Source organism: Dermacentor silvarum, chromosome 5, assembly GCF_013339745.2.
Source record: "Dermacentor silvarum isolate Dsil-2018 chromosome 5, BIME_Dsil_1.4, whole genome shotgun sequence".
NCBI lineage: Eukaryota > Metazoa > Arthropoda > Arachnida > Ixodida > Ixodidae > Dermacentor > Dermacentor silvarum.
In genome coordinates this window covers 76,516,605-76,534,672 of record NC_051158.1, presented here as the reverse complement: position 1 = coordinate 76,534,672, position 18,068 = coordinate 76,516,605, and positions in this window count along the sequence as shown.

Below are 18,068 nucleotides of genomic sequence, written 5' to 3'. Positions count from 1 at the left end.
CCACTGGAGCTGCATCGAGCTCTGACAGGTGGATACTCGGTTTGCGGCAGCACTGATATTATTCCCCACTGATTTATTGTAAATAAAACAGAAAAAGAGTGGCGGAACAAATTCAAAAGACGCAAAGTGGCACGATAACAGTGCGGCACGGTTCGCATATAGCCAACGTAACTGAAGTCTCACAATGACCACTACGTAGGCAAAATAGAGTGACTTCAGGAATATGGTGTGTCGGTACATTGCTCGAAAACTTATCGCAGTAGCATCGAAAGTCATCATGAGATGACTTATGTAGCATACATTTTAGAGATAGAACCGTATTTGAGTATACAAATGCTTTCCTTTTCGATTTTACGAAGTCTAAAACCTAAATTGTGGGTGACAGAGAAATAACCTACAAATATATGCAAGGTCTGCCGCACTGAGATAGCCACTTTAAGTCACCTGCTCGGGGACTGTAACGAAAACCCGCACGGTGCTAACTCCGAAACCCTTCCTCCGCTATGGGCCGCTGCCTTGTGCAGCCCCAGCCTCGGCGATCAACTCTGGGCCATCCAGCAGGCCCGCGAGGCGGTGGCGAGGCAATACCTGGACGTCCCCACGTGGGAGACCTAAGGCCCCGTCGGCAAAAGCTCTGCAGGACTATCAATAAAGTTGTTACCAAGCAAGAGAAATTCTCCTTCTTTATTAGCACCACTTTAGGAGCCGAACACTACTTGCGCTGCAAATAAACAGTTTAGCTACTTAAGAATGTTTTACTAATTAAATTTATGATCGTTAAGCCCAGAGCAGATTTAGAGACAGCGTAATTTAGGAGGGAAGTATGCAGAAGTCAAGTCCACTTCCCCAGAAATTTTCGGAGCACAACCCGTTTCAAGATATTCATGCCCAAAGTGTCATGTCAGCGTTTGCCCTTAGTCCCTCCCCAAGTGTAGAGTAGCCAAACGGGCACGTCCTTGGTTAACCTACCTGCCGCTCCCTCTTCGATTCTCTCTCTCTCTTTCTCAACGACAGGCATCCTGAACTATACCAGAAATATAAACAGAGGTTAGGGCTCTTGATTGAGCAATGAAATGCGCTATATATCTAGTGAATTAAATACAGTGCTGTGTCACAAAAAATGTCGCAGTTTTACTCGAAAGGCGAAGCATCAATTGTGATAGCAAATTAGTAGAGAGCTATACGGTGTAAGGACAGTAGTTTTACCAGCTGCATAAACCTGGACATGCAGCAGCCCCAGCAACGGGCAGCCCCCGCAGGGGTGTCTGCGTCAGCAGGCGTTTGGTGTGTTGCGACACCACGGACCCGAGCACATGGGGGTTGGCCCCTCCGCGTGTAGCCGTGCGCGGCTTAGCCGGGTCCGGGGAAAAGAGGATCCTGGGGGTTGAGCCGATGCCGGGTGTTCGGACCTTTATGGCCCCTCGGCGGAGGCAACACGCCTCTTTGGCCTCCGCTTCACGTAGACGGCACCCCCGGACTGACCCACCCGGGGGAAATCGGTGGTCGCCTTTTCCTGTCCCCCTCTCCGATCTTTCTCTGCTCTATTTTTCTGTCTTCACTGTCCTGTCATCTCTTCTCTTCTGTTACTTCCTAAATTTCCATAGGCGGCTTGGGTTAACCTTGTGTTGGTGCCCTCCCTTGGGTTTATATATAAGGTTATAGCGGCAATGTACGGCTGGCGCCTGCAGCCTTACACGTTAAGTGCTGCAGCGTCCCCTTGTTGGACTCCGTGGTGGGTGGCTGCCATTGCTGCCGAAATACACCAAACTGCTATGGGAACACCCGCTTTTCCCCGACTTCTTGATCGTCTCCCTCAGAAGAGGGGACGCACCGATGATATTCTGAACTTGTTCACCAGACCAAAACACATTTTCCCTCGATTCCAAGTAGTACATAGTCAAAGAACCGAAAAACTAGCAAGAACCATATCCCCATTTGTAGTTGCAAAAAGCTTGACCAACACGCTAGGCCCTGGCTACAAGGTCACCATAATGCCAAGCGGGTACCTTCTTCTTGAACTACGTGATAAAGAACAACACAATAGACTCGGAAAACTTGTTACTTTTGGTGATGTCCCAGTTACCGTTTCAGCGCATCGGTCCATGAACACAGTACGGGGGGTAGTATCAGAAGCAGACCTCATCGACCTATCTGAAACTGAACTGTTGGAAGGATGGAAGGAGCAAAACGTCACGAATGTGCAGCGCATTGTTATGAGACGGGACAACAAAGAAATCCCCACGAAACATCTGATACTTACCTTTGAATTGAGCGAATTGCCACAAACCATTGAAACAGGCTACACAAAGATAGCTGTAAGACCTTACATACCAAACCCTAGGCGTTACTACCAATGTCAAAGATTCGGCCATGGCTCGCAGAGCTGCCGTGGTCGACTCACCTGTGCTAAGTGTGGAGTACAAGGTCATGCCTCAGACAATTGCGAGGCCACACCTCACTGCGTTAATTGCGATGGTGAGCATCCAGCGTACTCCCGGTCTTGTCCAAGTTGGAAAAAAGAGAAGGAAATTATAACACTGAAAGTCCGTGAAAACATATCGTTCAGGGAAGCACGCAAAAGGTGCTCACCATTCCACACGACTACTTATGCTGATGTGGCGCGTCAAGGGGCAGCGTCGCAGCGGCTAATGCCACCTGCACAGCCCGCACGCAGCGAGCTGTCGCTTGTGGCTTCTGCCCCCAGGGTGGAAGGCGCTAAGCCTACTCCACCCAACCAGCAAACAGGCCCGGTTACCCTAGGGTTGCCGGCACAACAACAGTCCTCGGTGGCAGCCTGCGCTTCGCGTAGCGAACCCGCAGGCCCGCCAGCAGCTCCCACGGTGGGTGCAGTCAAGGCTGCCTCACCCTCATCGGCCCCTGCTGGCGCTAGCAACAGCCGGCGCAGCTCAGGCCCAAAGGCAGCACCATCGACCTCAGGGCTGGTGGGCGCGAATGCCTCGTCCTTCGAGGGGAGACTTTCCCGCGAAACTTCTCGCTCGCAAGAGCGCGTGTCCGGCGCTTCACAAGAAGCAATGGACACCACACCCATCCCGACGGCGCACCAAGCGCCTAAGGAGCGGCGAGGTTCCCTCGACCGCTTCAGAAAGGACAAATCCCGCGTTACAGGGCCTGGAAAGGGCTCTGTCATCTAAAGCAACATTTCCTTTTTTAGTACACACAGCACCAATTTACTTTAATTATGGATACACAAATCATTCAATGGAACGTCAGAGGCTTTCTTAGGAACCTCGACGATGTCCAAGAACTTATTTACCAACACAATCCAAAAGTGCTGTGTGTACAGGAAACGCACTTAAAATCGAAACATACCAATTTTCTCCGACAGTATGATACGTTTCGTAAAGATCGCGATGATGCTCTCGCATCATCAGGCGGTGTTGCCATTGTAATTCACAAAAGCATAGCATGTCAACGTTTGCAGCTACAAACGCCCCTTGAAGCAGTGGCAGTTCGACTTGTTCTTCTAAACAAGCTCATCACCATCTGCTCACTTTACATACCCCCCCCCCCATTACCACTTACATAAACATGAATATCAGTCCCTTATAGATGAATTGCCAGAACCCTATCTTGTTCTTGGCGATTTCAATGCGCACAGTAGTCTGTGGGGCGACTCTGGTATCGATGCGCGAGGTCGTCTTGTTGAACAATTTCTTTTCTCCTCTGGCGCGTGTCTCCTGAACAAGAAGGAACCTGCATTTTACTGTCTCGCAAACAGAACCTTTTCTTCTATTGATCTTAGCATAGCTTCCCCGTCTCTATTATCTGAACTTAAATGGGAAGTTACCAAAAATCCGTACGGGAGCGATCACTTCCCAATACTACTGCGAACAACCAAAACTGAGCCGTCACCACAAGCCCCTCGATGGAAGATTGACACAGCCGATTGGGAGAAATTTCGAAATCATACTAGTAGCATCTCCTGGGCCAACATGTCTTCGTTAGGAACTGATGCTGCTGTGGAATATTTTACTTCCCTCATAATTGATGCCGCTTCTAAATGCATATCCGAAATAAGTGGTGCGGCATGCAAACGCCGTGTCCCATGGTGGAACGACAAATGTAGGAACGTTCGTAGAAAACAGAACAAAGCGTGGGGGTTGCTACGCGATTCTCCTACTGCGGAGAATCTTATCAATTTTAAGAAGGTAAAGTCCGAAGGCAGGAGAACGCGCCGACAGGCCAGAAGAGAGAGCTGGCAGAAGTTTTTATCAGGTATACACTCGTATACAGATGAGGCCAAAGTCTGGAACAGGGTTAACAAGGTGAGAGGAGGACAAACATATTTACTCCCTGTGGTAAACACACAGGGCGACAGCTTGGAAGACCAAGCAAACCACCTGGGTGCACACTTTGAACATGTGTCCAGTTCATTGCACTATTCCCCAGAATTTACAAAACACAAAGCAGCAATAGAAAAACAAAAACTAGACCGAAAGAGCACCGGGAACGAGCCTTATAACTTGCCTTTCTCTTTAGCAGAGCTTCAGGCATCACTCGCCTGTTGCAACCAATCTGCCCCAGGCCCTGACCGCATATTATATGAAATGTTGAAGAACCTGCCCTCTGAAACGAAGGAAACCCTTCTCTGTCTGTATAACTCTATATGGATTTCCGGCGAGATCCCCTCTGCCTGGAAAGAGGCCATAGTGATCCCTATCCTGAAGCAGGGGAAGGATCCATCGTCTGTATCGAGTTATCGGCCGATAGCGCTAACAAGCTGTCTCTGCAAAGTCTTCGAAAAAATGATAAACCGTCGCCTATTACATTTCCTTGAATCAAACAAACTGCTTGACCCATACCAGTGCGGCTTTCGCGAGGGTCGGTCCACCACTGACCATTTGATACGTATCGAGGCGCAGATACGCGAAGCTTTTGTTCACAAACAGTTCTTTCTGTCTGTATTCCTAGACATGGAAAAGGCCTATGACACCACATGGCGGTTTGGAATACTGAGAGACCTCTCCCACTTTGGTATACGTGGTAATATGTTAAATATGATTGAAAGTTATCTGCTGAATCGCACATTCCGTGTTCGAGTTGGCAATGTTCTATCACGACCTTTTGTGCAGGAAACTGGTGTACCCCAGGGAGGCGTGCTCAGCTGCACACTCTTTATCGTTAAAATGAACACGCTTCGTGCTTCGTTACCACCCGCTATTTTTTATTCCATCTATGTGGACGATATACAAATAGGATTCAAGTCCTGTAACCTCGCAGTGTGCGAGAGACAGGTACAGCAGGGGTTGAACAAAGTGTCAAAGTGGGCAGACGAAAACGGGTTCAAAATTAACCCCCACAAAAGTTATTGTGTTCTTTTCACCAGGAAGAAAGGTCTCGTTGCAGATCCCACTATCGAAATGTATGGACAACAAATACCTATAAATAAAGATCACAAATTTTTAGGCATCATACTTGACTGTAAGCTTACTTTCATCAACCACATAAAACATCTCAAGGCGAAATGCCTAAGAACAATGAACTTACTGAAAATTTTATCTCACACATCCTGGGGCACCGACAGGAAGTGTTTAATGAATCTTCACAAGAGCCTCATTCGGTCACGATTGGACTATGGTGCCGTAGTATATCACTCTGCCGCCCCTAGCGCGCTAAAAATGCTAGATCCTGTCCACCATCTAGGTATCCGCCTGGCCACTGGCGCATTCAGAACAAGCCCCGTCGAAAGTTTATACGTGGAATCGAATGAGTGGTCACTCCACCTCCAGAGAACATACATCAGCTTCACCTATTTTCTCAAAGTGCACTCCGATCGGGAACATCCTTGTTTACAACCCTTAATGATTTGAAGTGTTCAACGCTTTTCTATAATCGACCCTCTATGAGGCGGCCTTTCTCACTGCGTGTAAGAGAACTTAGCGAAGAGATGGATATCCCACTTCTAGAACATCGCCTAATGCCTCCAGCTAAGCTGTCACCGCCCTGGGAGTGGCAGGTGATAGAATGTGATCTATCCTTTGTAGAGGTCACAAAGCATGCTCCCGACCTCGAAATTGCAATGCATTTCCGCGAACTTCAATCGAAGTACTCGTGCTCGGAATTCTATACCGACGCATCCAAGTCCCATGCTGGCGTATCTTACGCCGCGGTTGGCCCCTCTTTTTCTAAATCCGACGTATTGAACCCCCTAACAAGCATTTTCACCGCAGAAGCCTATGCAGTACTGTCTGCCGTGAAGCATATAGAGAAATTGAAACTACAAAAGGCAATAATATTCACCGACTCGTTGAGTCTTGTAAAAGCGCTAACATCTTTACAAAAGCATAAGAATCCTGTTGTTATCGAGCTTTACTCACTCTTGTGTAACATTTACCAATCTCGTAGACATGTAATAATATGCTGGGTGCCTGGCCATAGAGGCATCGAGGGCAATGTGCTAGCAGACCAGTTGGACACATCAACTACATCGCAAGCTATTAATCCTGCCGCTGCTATTTCCTCCACAGATCTGAAGCCTTTTTTGCGAAGGAAACTGCGAGGCCACTGGCAGCGTCTGTGGGACGCTGAAACAACTAATAAGCTCCACTTGATTAAGCCACAGTTAGGGTTCTGGCCCTGTACAACTAAAACACGACGAACTGATGTCCTATTCTGTCGTCTCAGAATAGGACACACATATGGTACTCACAATTTTCTATTGAATGGAAATGATCCTCCAACATGTGGTAGATGTGGCGACAGGCTCACCGTCCTCCACGTCCTCTTGGAGTGTCGGGAAGCCGAAAGAGAAAGAAAGAAACATTTTCCTCTCGCATATCGCTATTGTGTCCCTCTGCATCCCGCTATGTTTCTCGGTAAAGAACCACTTTTTAGCATCAACGCAGTCCTTGCTTTCTTGAAAGATGTTGTGTTACATGTTATTAGCCCAATAAGTTCGTAGTGCATCCTCTCTCTAGAGGATGTTGCTGCGATAGTTTTTTAACTGCACATGCCTCCAGGCCCTTGTGTTTCAAGGGCTCTGTTTAGGCACTTGTGCTTCTGGTCAATTCTTGTATCTTTAATATTTTGTAAGTCGTATCATTCCTTCGCAATGCATTGTTCATGTCCATAGTACACATAATCAGTCATTGCCATAATTTTATTACTTATAGATTTTACGCACTTTACAGCGACTGATTTTAGGCCTCTTTACAGCCATGCCACATCTAATGATCATATAATTCCTTATTCATCTACCACTAACAAGCCATTACCATCGTCTTGGCGCTCTTTGGCCACATCTGGCCCTTCCGCCAATAAACCACAATAATCAATCAAGCAACGGGCAGAACTGTTTTTGACGCCATCGGCGTTCTGCCCGCGTTCACTCCGAAAGCGGGCGGCGTTGGTGACTGGTGCCGGTGCCTCTGGGGGCGGCTCGGAGGTTTTCGACGAGATCAGAACAGGACACTCCTCGAGCAACGTCAGAAGTCTTTACCACCTTCTCGCCTCGCAACCTTTTAACACGAAGGTGTTTTATGCCGGGGTCCACCAAGACTTCACTGACGTATTTCCGTCACGGAAATACGTCACGGAAATACGTCACGGAAATACGTCATAGAACATTATACAAAGAAAGAAACCAGAAGAAAAAGTTCCACAAACATGCAAAATTTGGAAATCGAACCCACGACCTCTCGGTCCGCGACGATAGATCGCCGAGCGTTTAACCCATTGCGCCACAAACGCATTTGCAGAGAGCTACACAGACGCGCCTTATATATCTAACACTCCTCCGTGTACCCGCGCTCTTGCTCGGGGCGGTGCCGCCGCCTACGAGCAGAAAAGAGAAGTACTGCATTATGACACTAAAGCCCGGCCCACATTCAGCGTTTTCACCAGCGTTTCCTGCCGTTGCGTCTCTCGGCGTCGTTGCATCAACGGCGCCGGAGAGGTCACCCAGCCACATAAGACGCACGCAAACAGCGCCAGTCCAGCGTCGCACAATGTGACCAGACAGATTTAACCAGAAGCAGTGTGCAATGTCATTCAAGTGAACTATGAGTAATATTCCCGATTAAGGTTTTTAAGCCCTGTTTATAGTTCTGCGGCACACACACACAAATACATTCACGGCAACGCGCTCGAAGGTACGAGCGGCTGCTTTCTCAGACGGCGCCGCCTCGCCGACGAGACACTGGCGCCACATGGTGGCACGCACGCGAAATGGTTGCTGCGGAAGTCGCTTGCAAAAGCTGCCAGCAGCGCGGCCGCGGCCACGCGCTGATTGGTCGGCGCCACGTCGGCGCTCATCGAGCCGCTTCCGGCGGCGGCGCCGGCGCCGAGATAGCCGAGATTTCTGGTGTGCCTTGAGTATGACGTTACGGCTTGGCGCCTCCCTCAGCGTCGACGCTGAGCGGTGCCGGGTGACGAAACGCCAGGAAACGCCGGGAAAACGCCGAATGTGGTCGGGCCTTGACGCGCACCGACAGTGAACGCTTCGGTGGTCTCAGCATTACGACGCCTCGATGCCAGCATTCGAAGGGACGCTGGCATAAAGAAGCACTACCAACGCCACCTAGGTGGCGTTCACCGTACTCAGCACAGCGGAGCGTGGCCTCCGCAATTAGCTCTGAAAATGTTTCTGAAGTTGATCGCGGAGGCTGCAATTACGACGCGCTGTACGCGCTGATTTGACTCGGTGATGATTCAGTTACGTGCTTTGTCTTGCGCGTTGTATTAGTGTGTCAGTTACGTGCTTCGTCTTTCGCGTTGTGCTAGCGTGTGCAGCGTAGTGCAGCTTCCATATGCACGACGGTTGCTCATGGTCATCGACGTTGGTAGTCGTGATGGAGGAGACGTGCCACCAGGCGTCAGCGTGGGTGCATCAACGCCTAAGGGCGCTTTAGCCACAAAACACCAATAGACATTATATATCAATGTGCAATAAACATTACACTACTTCTGTGAAGACACGTTTCACTTTCGTGTTCTATACCGATTCCTATATAAGAGGGATCAACCACATTTTTTTATATAAATACGCATTTGGTGCTGCAACTAAACTTCACCTCCCCTCCCTCCCTCCCATCCCCCACTGCCAAAGGAGGGGAGAGCACGGCGCAGAACGCGCGTTTGCTCTCCGCCGTGCGTTTGCTCCCCGTGAAAGCGCGCGTCCCTCGCGCGCTTTCACTCGCATATACAGCATACGGCGGGCGGCGAAGGCGACGCCGACGGCATAAATGCGCTTTGAGCGTCCATATAATGGCTATCGCAATAAAAAACAGAGGACTTACGATTCAAGGCTGGCGAAATAGGCAGCGGTATACACTTACCCGCAAGGTTAGGGGCAAATATGAATTTGAAAAGCGTTGGTTATTGGATGGCTACGTTGATGACCGAGAGCCACACGGTTGGCTTGAACGGAGTTTTGGCAGCCCACCAAATGCCCCCCTTATTTCCCAACGGCTTGAATTATGGTCATTACACTAACTGTCTTTTTTACGCTTGTTTTTGATCTTATTGCTTTGCTCCCAATGCTTGGATTAATGACCTGTCTGCTTTCACCATTCGCACGTCTCACATGTTGGTTTTCCTCGCACATTTTTTCACCCAGCCCAGAAAAAAAAGTTTTCTCTGTGTCGAAATATGCGTCGGGCCAGCGAAACGTGTTACGTCTGTGAACGACTTCGACAAGAGGAAGCTAGAATTTTTCGAGCATCGTAGTAATAAGTTTCGGGATTGCCTAAGCAGTCTAACGAAATTTCCCAAGCATTTGCGACACCGCTGAAAGTAGTGAGCATTCAGCTAGAGCACGAGAAGCTAAGTTAGGAGCACATCTTCGGTGTTGCAATGGCTCATATAAAATACTCGCCACCGTGCGTAACAGCAACAGGCCGTGCGAGCTTGCCAGTAAGGTTGATCCTCACGGGCCCGTGTCGTAATGGACGGCAAGCTGCAAAGTAAGAAAGCCCGCACGCGTCTTGCTAGACGAAAGGCGAATCCTGCTGGCAGGTTTTTGGGGAACGTAAGATGGATGGAAGGAATGGGATGGGATGAGTGGAATAGACGTAATGTATGGATGAATGCATTAGTGAAATGGATGAATGCAACGCACGCGCCCGCACACGCGCACGCACGCGCGCAAACACACACACGTGCCCACACACACACGTGCCCACACACACACGTGCCCACACACACACGTGCCCACACACGCGCGCGCTCACACACGCGCGCACACACGCAACACACACACACACGCAACACACACACACACGCAACACACACACACACGCAACACACACAGACCCGAGCGTATATAGCAAGCACGACACACTTTAATTTCACATGTGCATGACATATTCGCAAGTACAGGGACATATAAATTGAATCTGCTCTTTAGGTAACGATGCCTCATGTGCTCACGTCGTGCGTAACACGTACGCCTGAGCCAATAGGATATAGCAATAAAAGAAAAAAAATGTAGTTAGAAAACCGACTGAGAAACGAAGGTTTCCAGAAGCAGAGAAGATCGAAATACCAGCCACGGCATCGATCCCCTAGATTAGACGCTCTGCGCTAGAGCCCTCAGCGTCGCCGTTGTCAAGCAAGCAGCCTCTCCTAGAAGGTCGGCGGTGTCCGTGACCCCGACAGCAGGCTGCTTGTCAAACGAGCTGGCTTTTCAAGGAAGGTCCGCTTGATGTTTGCGTGCCCTCGAAAGGATTCAGCGCCACTCGGGTACGGAAAGGGGATTTGAGCGTCGGGGACGCGAAGGAGGTGCGTGCAAGCTTCAGAGCGGATTGGCTTTCATCTCAAGGTACATTCACATGAATCCAATAAATATGGGTCGAGTCGAAAATCAATCTTCAGATTAATATTGTGACGGAGGGAAGAAGCAACACCGGAAAATATATTTACAATATTTACACGATTGACAATGATGGACACAACCAGTCAGACACTGAAGCGTCGTCTTCTTCAGCCCTCAAGCTCGTGCTCCTCTTCCTCGATATTGTGCAGAGCAGTGTACCATATGTCCGCCCGGCGTGGAAGTGCCGTCTCGGTGCTTCCTAGGTAGAAGAGGACTGGTAGCGTTTCAGGCGGCTGACATGAACGATGTCATGGGAAGTCTGGAGGGAGCGAGTAGTAGGTGTGACCGGAGAGATCGCGTAGGTCACGTCGGTCACCTGGCGAAGGACCCGGTAAGGACCGGAGTAGCGAGACATTAGTTTTTCAGAGAGGCCGACGCGGCGGGTTGGAGACCATAGAAGGACAAGATCCCCGAGAGCATAGTCAGCGTCACGGTGACGACTGTCATAAATGCTTTTCTGTTTCATCTGGGAAGCACAAAGGCGATGGTGAGCAACTTGGCGTGCTTCTTCGGCTCGGGCAATGACGTCGCGGGCCTACTCAGACACGGGCTCTTGAGGGGTAGGCAGTATTGTGTCAAAAGGCAATACGGGATCGCGGCCGTACAACAAATAAAAAGGCGAATAATAAATGGCAACAAATAAATATTAACGCTGGGCGATGCGGCCGATTGAGCGTGGAGGCCAGTTCTATCAACCGTTCTGCAAGGAACGGGCGACCGACCTCAACCCCCTTGGCAGGAGGTATTTAAACGCGGTTTTGTCGGGCTGGGTCAGCTCGATTTGTTACTTGACCCACCCCTGCATTGTTCATGCAAACGAAGCTTCTGTAAAATTTTAAAATACGCATATCATGGGTATGCTGCAACTGTCCTGAGGCGAAGAGTATTACAACAGCGCAGATGCAGTGAAATCCATCGTTGAAGGCGCTGTTGTTCAATACACGTGCTGGTATATCAATACGTGCTGGTATATCAACATGGCTGTCTTACGAACTGATTTATGCTCTCTTTCATACAAAGCAGGCGACGCTTCGGAGGCTAGGAAAATCTTGCTCACTGTTCGCACTTGCGATAAAAAAAATAGTGAATGTCATATGAAAGAACGATATAGGTATGCGTCATACAAATCGATAGAAGGTTAAGTCACATATTTGTGCTCCGAAATGAGACATGATTATTACGTGAAAGGTGTCACAGGTCTTAGCCTATTTAGCCACTGACCGGGCGTAGTGGCACGCTTGTGCGACGAGCGGCCACAGCGCATCTTTCGAGGTGACGAGCAAAAACATGGTACGTTTTATGTCTGCCGGCAGTGCCTGTCTGCCAAGCACTGCCGTTCAAGCCCACTGCGGCTTAGGCAGACCCGATTCTCGCATTGTATTATACTCAACTCATCTATAAAGTATTATTATTATTATTATTATTATTATTATTATTATTATTATTATTATTATTATTATTATTATTATTATTATTATTATTATTATTATTATTATACTGCAAACTAGTGTAAGGGAGCACCGATGATGCGTAAGTTGGCATCACCTGAAGCACACAGAGTGTAGTTTTCATTTTAGGTGAAACTTACGGTAAATCAGTTGCAGAATGAATGCACACCCAGTGAGGAAGTCGCGGTTTTCTATGACCGCGCTACTTGCGTTGCCTAATCCTGTATGCAACTCGTTACTGGAATACGATCATGCCTGAACATCATGACCTTGTGTGATCGCTTATAGTCATCGATCCTGCAGATCGCACTTCTTCCTTTTTTCCTCTGTCTATTCCTCCTAAGGCGCTCATCTAGTTGACCTCCCTGCCTTTCCGCTTCTTTCTTTCCCCCTCTCTGGACATCATAAAGGAAAACAGCATAAACTTCACACAGCAAATGCAGAAATGCCCGCGTGTGCTTGCGTTGTAGTGCACGTTCAAGAACCCCAGGTGGTCAAAATTAATCCGGAGCCCTCCACTACGGCGTGCCTCGTAATCAGAACTGGTTTTGGCATGTAAACCATCAGAAAGAAGAAAGAAGACCCATAAGTGAGCTAGAATCGATGGCAGCAGCTTTTTTGCGGCTTGCGAGCACAAAGAGCACCGATACACGTGAAGGTACTGTGATAAATCTCTTCACGATGTCAAGGGTTCAGTGGTTTCTGACTCGAAGTAAAGGAAAGCGGCAGCTGCTTTAAATTTTCTCCATTAGTAAGCAAACTATTCTTCCGAAAAACATAAATGCGAAGTCATTTCCTTTGGTAACCTACTGGCACATACTAATTTGGCCTTTTCCAGAATCCTTTCAGAGGCGGTCATTACCAAGTGTGATTGCTGTACGGTAGTGCCAGAGTTATTATGTACATAACTTATGAGCAGCCCGAGTGACCTCCATGGAGGTAACACCAACTTTATAGCACTAGAATCCCTCCGAGGACACCATATGAGCCGAGCTAAACAGTCAAGCCTGTAAGCAAGAAAGATAAATTCTGGAGCCTGGTTACCCCGAATGCATAACTTTTCACTACTGAAGTATATATCAATCACAAGATTGCAAAAAAAAAAGAGGCAGCTCTTGTCCAATGAATGCTTTTGCGAGCGGCAGAGATTGTTAACTCTGTCATTAAGTGAAGAGGGCTCGCCTATCCTGTAAGTTTCAGAACCCATTAAATGGGCGCGCGAAGGTGCTTTTCAAAGAACAAAATTTTCTGACATCGTATTATTAGACGCCCATTTACTCATACATAGCGTTCATGAAGGAAGAGCTTCGTTGCGTAACCATTGCGTAACCCCTATCTGTTAACGCGCAAGTGGTGCTTCATCAAATTTGCAAGGCCCGATGATTGTTCCAGTAAAGGCGCGCACGCACGCGCACTCACACACACAATTTGAAAGTGTGTCAACGCCCTTGCACATTTTCTGCTATTAGCATGACGTGTTGCGCTTTTGTTGTTTGATTTTCTTTTGTAAAACATATAGTCAAGTATGCCGTTAATATCAGGCTTTAGTAATGATAGGAGAGAAAATTCTTATAAGGGGCTCTGATAAGGTTGTATGGTCTAATTCATATGATTTGAATGTCATATGACATTCTACCTTCCTTTTAAGGCGCATCTGAACCTAAAATAAGTTTTCATTCCCATGCTAAAACTGCCTATATTACATGTTCCGCTATCTTGATATTGTAAATCATGCGATGATGGAGGTGAAATGAAAAAAAAAAGAAAACTGCTCGTGTACTTATATATATGCGCACGTTAAGGAACCCTAGGTGGTTAAACGCATTACCGAGTCTTTCACAACAGCGTTTCTCGCAGGACCGGTGCGTCTTAATAAGGGCGTTAAGCCGCAGGAATGAATCATCCTATGCAATTGCGAACAAAAAAAATATATATTTATAGATAGATAGATAGATACATAGATAGATAGATACTAACTGGGGCTCATCGATCGGTAAACCACTAAACGAACGCAACGCAAAAGTAATATGAGCTGCAGTGTATTTCATCCGTTGCAGAAATATTAGTGCATGTTTATGTGTTTCTGTTTTACGCTGTATTTATGTGCATATATGTGATTTTCGTTCGTGTTTTGTGGCCGCTATTCTGTTTAGTGCTACATGACTTCATTTAACCTCTTTCACATGACACAACATAAATAAATGAAGACAGGTGTTCTTGAGCCCGCTTAACAAAATACAAATGAGCGTATGGATGTATAAATAACGTACGTCGTTAGTGCGACTTTCCAAACACGACACTCACGACCACAAACCTTATTTCCCTGCCCTATCATCGTTGTACACCCTCCACTCCCTTACCTTTCTAGTGTAGTGCAGCTAATCATTTTCTGGTTAACTTGCCTGCCAACCTTTTATGACATTTTATCCCTTTTATTCTTGGACTATCCCAAGTTTTGGTAACGAATCGGCAGCAAACGGGAAAACGTCCCTGCCTTTACCACAAATCCTATCGGTCTCTAAAACAGAGAATTACAAGCGGCCATCTTGCTGTTGAGGTCACAAATAGGAGCGTGGCTAGCTGCGGGCGATCAATACAGAGCCGTGCCTTTCTTATACATTCGTTCACGCAGAATCTCGTCCTGCTGCGGGTCGTCAGAACGCCGGAAGTAGCGCAATTCTCCTTACTCGCTCCTTCCTTGATAACACCGCGGCTAGCGAACATTCACGACCCCGTAACCACGACGACGCGAGATGAAGTGAGCGCTCGCGCTCAGTAAGAACGCTACGAGTCTACACCGACCTCTCAAACGAGCGTATGATCATCTGCTTCCGGCTTGCTCGTGGAAACTCACCGCCCATTTCATAGCGAGAAAACATGAACATATGCCTATGGTGCCGTAGTGAGCGGGTACGTTTCTCGTGAGCTCAGTGGATGCTGAAAACGAAGTGCGTCGAAATGTAGCACGGAAGGTCTATCACATCGTAATAACAGCTTTACGAGCACAAGAAGTGCTCGTAAGGCGCGTCACACTGCTCTCCTCCATGTCATACTTGGACGAACCGCAGTACAGAACGTTAAAATGGGCGAGGCGCTTCTTAATGGGTGTTCTGGCAACAACGCCTCTTGCTTATAGCATACCATTTGCCTGTGTGTGTGTGTGGGGGGGGGGGGGGGGGGGGGGCATTTTCGAGCAGATCTTTTTTTCTAATGGCACGAAGGATAAAGAACTATTCGTCCTTTCCAGGTGGATTAAACGAAGGGACAGATATTACTTGCTCTACAAATCGCAATGACCTGGTGGTGCCTAAATTAAAAAGAAAATACTAATTCAGTTGCTTTCATTCTTCAATTTAGCACCCGTTCTGATATTCCTTAAAAGTAATTGCAGCACTAGTGAAATCATAATGATCTTCTCGGGAATCATTCAAACTGTAGCACAACGTTCGCCAAATCTGTCATTTGAGATGCGTTAGTAATGCTTTCGCGTTCCAGTTTTTCAGCGCTTTACCAGAGCCTTGCTCTGGCCATTTATCAGCGACCTTAACTGCAACGTGAATGCATTTTTTCGGCAACTCACATTCGGCAGGCAACTCAAAAGTGCGACAGACTTGGAATTTCTGCTAAAGAGACGTTCCTTTAATACTTCCCGGTTTCAGCTTGCAATTAAGACGTGTATGAAACTGAATATGTAAAGGGTAATAACAAATGCTTTTTAATAATCTACCTCAACATTGCGCTTTTACATGCGCGAATTTTGCTCCTCATCCAGAAAAACGTTTAAAAATTAAGACGCAAGACAGAGCTACTTTTCCCAGACGACATTGAAAAAGTTGTTTGAAATAAAAAAGAAATCTAATGGTATATTTCATCGTACACATCGACCCTGTTTAAGGTCATATGTACGTAAATAATTATTGAAAGCTTCTTACATCATATATGCAGGGACTGCGGTCTAGAATAAAAAAAATTAGCTTCGGGTGGGAAGCATAAGGAAAGCCAATACTCTCTGCAAGTACAACGCGAAACACCATACCTCTTCTTCCTATTCTGCAATTATTATGTAGACCAGCTTGCAGACAAAAATACCGTAACATTCATAATGACATGATGTAGCGCAAATGCACAACTATACAAAGAAAACATACAGAACACGTCAAGGTTCACCCAAAAAGCCTTCACCCGATGAGTTCCTGTGGACATGACGCCTCCGGCAGAAAGTATGTTCCACATCCGCCGCCAAGGTCATGAGTGGTGGTGCTGGCTAACACTCCCAGGAGATAAACATAAATACCCCAAAAAGTGGATGGGACAACGGCACCGCGGGAGCTCAGTTGGTAATAACGTCACCCGTGTAATGCGAAGATGTGGTTTCGTATCTCACCTGCGACCAGTTGTTTGTCATACACATTCATTTCCATTTATTTATCATTTCATTCTTTTTCATTTAGGAACTGCAGTTTTTCCCCTAGGCTGTCCTTGGTGTCATTGTTTGTTGTCTTCTTCTGATATGACTATATCCTCCTTAACCCCGCTATAGGGATTTGTCCAATATCGTAATCAGCAGCAGCAGCCTATATTTATTTCCACTGCACTACTATGTCTAGCAGTACGAATGCCTCTCCCTGCGATCTCCAATTACCATTGTATTCCGCTAGCTGATTGAAACTTGCTCCTGCAAATTTCCTAACTTCATCCCCCACTTAGTTTTCTGCCGTCCTCGACTGCACTTCCCTTCTCTTGGTATTCATTCTGTACCTCGAAGGATTCACCGGTTATCCATCCTACGAATTACATGCCTGCCCAGCTCCATTTTTCCAAAGTCAACTAGAATATCGGCTATTCCCGTTTGCTATCTGATTCACACCGCTGTCTCCTGTCTCCTAACGTTAGGCCTAATATGTTGTCCTATATACTGGACACTAAATAACGAGATAGTACTCCTATGACAAGGCATTCATTCTCATAAAACCCCGCTGTCCAATGTATTGGACACCTGCTGGCACCATCTATGTCGCATTGATGAAAATATATCTGTCAAATTCATGTCAAAATAGTTCTAGAATGGTGGCATTCAGCGGCACGGCGTTTTATGGCACCTGATGGAGAAGAAAAAGCTGTTTCTCGTATTTCTACTCACTTTCAGGGCGTATCTTTCACGTTACATTAAAGCTATTATAACAACGAACGCGCAGAACATGAACTTTAAACTGTTCAAAACGCATCTTTGATCCCGCGTGTCCATTACATTGGACGCTGGGACTCAACCCGGTTATGTTGAATCGCGTCCCTTTTTTTCTGTAGGAGACCGGCTGACACGATTTTGCGAAGTATTGCCTAAGGGAACACGTTGGTCATGTATTGTGGTTAAAGTATTGTGGAAGCGTCATCTACTATACTTGGCGGCGCATAGACGCCAATGAGAAAGAGGTTCGCAAGAGCGCGCGTGTCACGTGCAATGCAGAGCCGGGAATCGTAAGAAGTAAATAATCTCTGAATGCTATCGCCTTCCACACACGTGAAAGGCATGGAGGAAAGAAACGAAATCGGAGAGGACATGACGTCACGTTTTTGAAGCCGGAATTGCAGCCATGTTTGTGTGCCATCCACCTTCGCGTCTCCAATCAGGGGTTGTGAAGCTCGCCGGAGCAGATGGGCGCGAACTTTGAACTTGCATTGTTACGAGCCGCCGGAAGTGTGTGCTCCTGACGTGCGTCAAAACAAAGCATACAAAACTTCTGTAGCAGTTTTAGGGAAACAGACGCGCTCCTGTGTTTTTCCGTGGC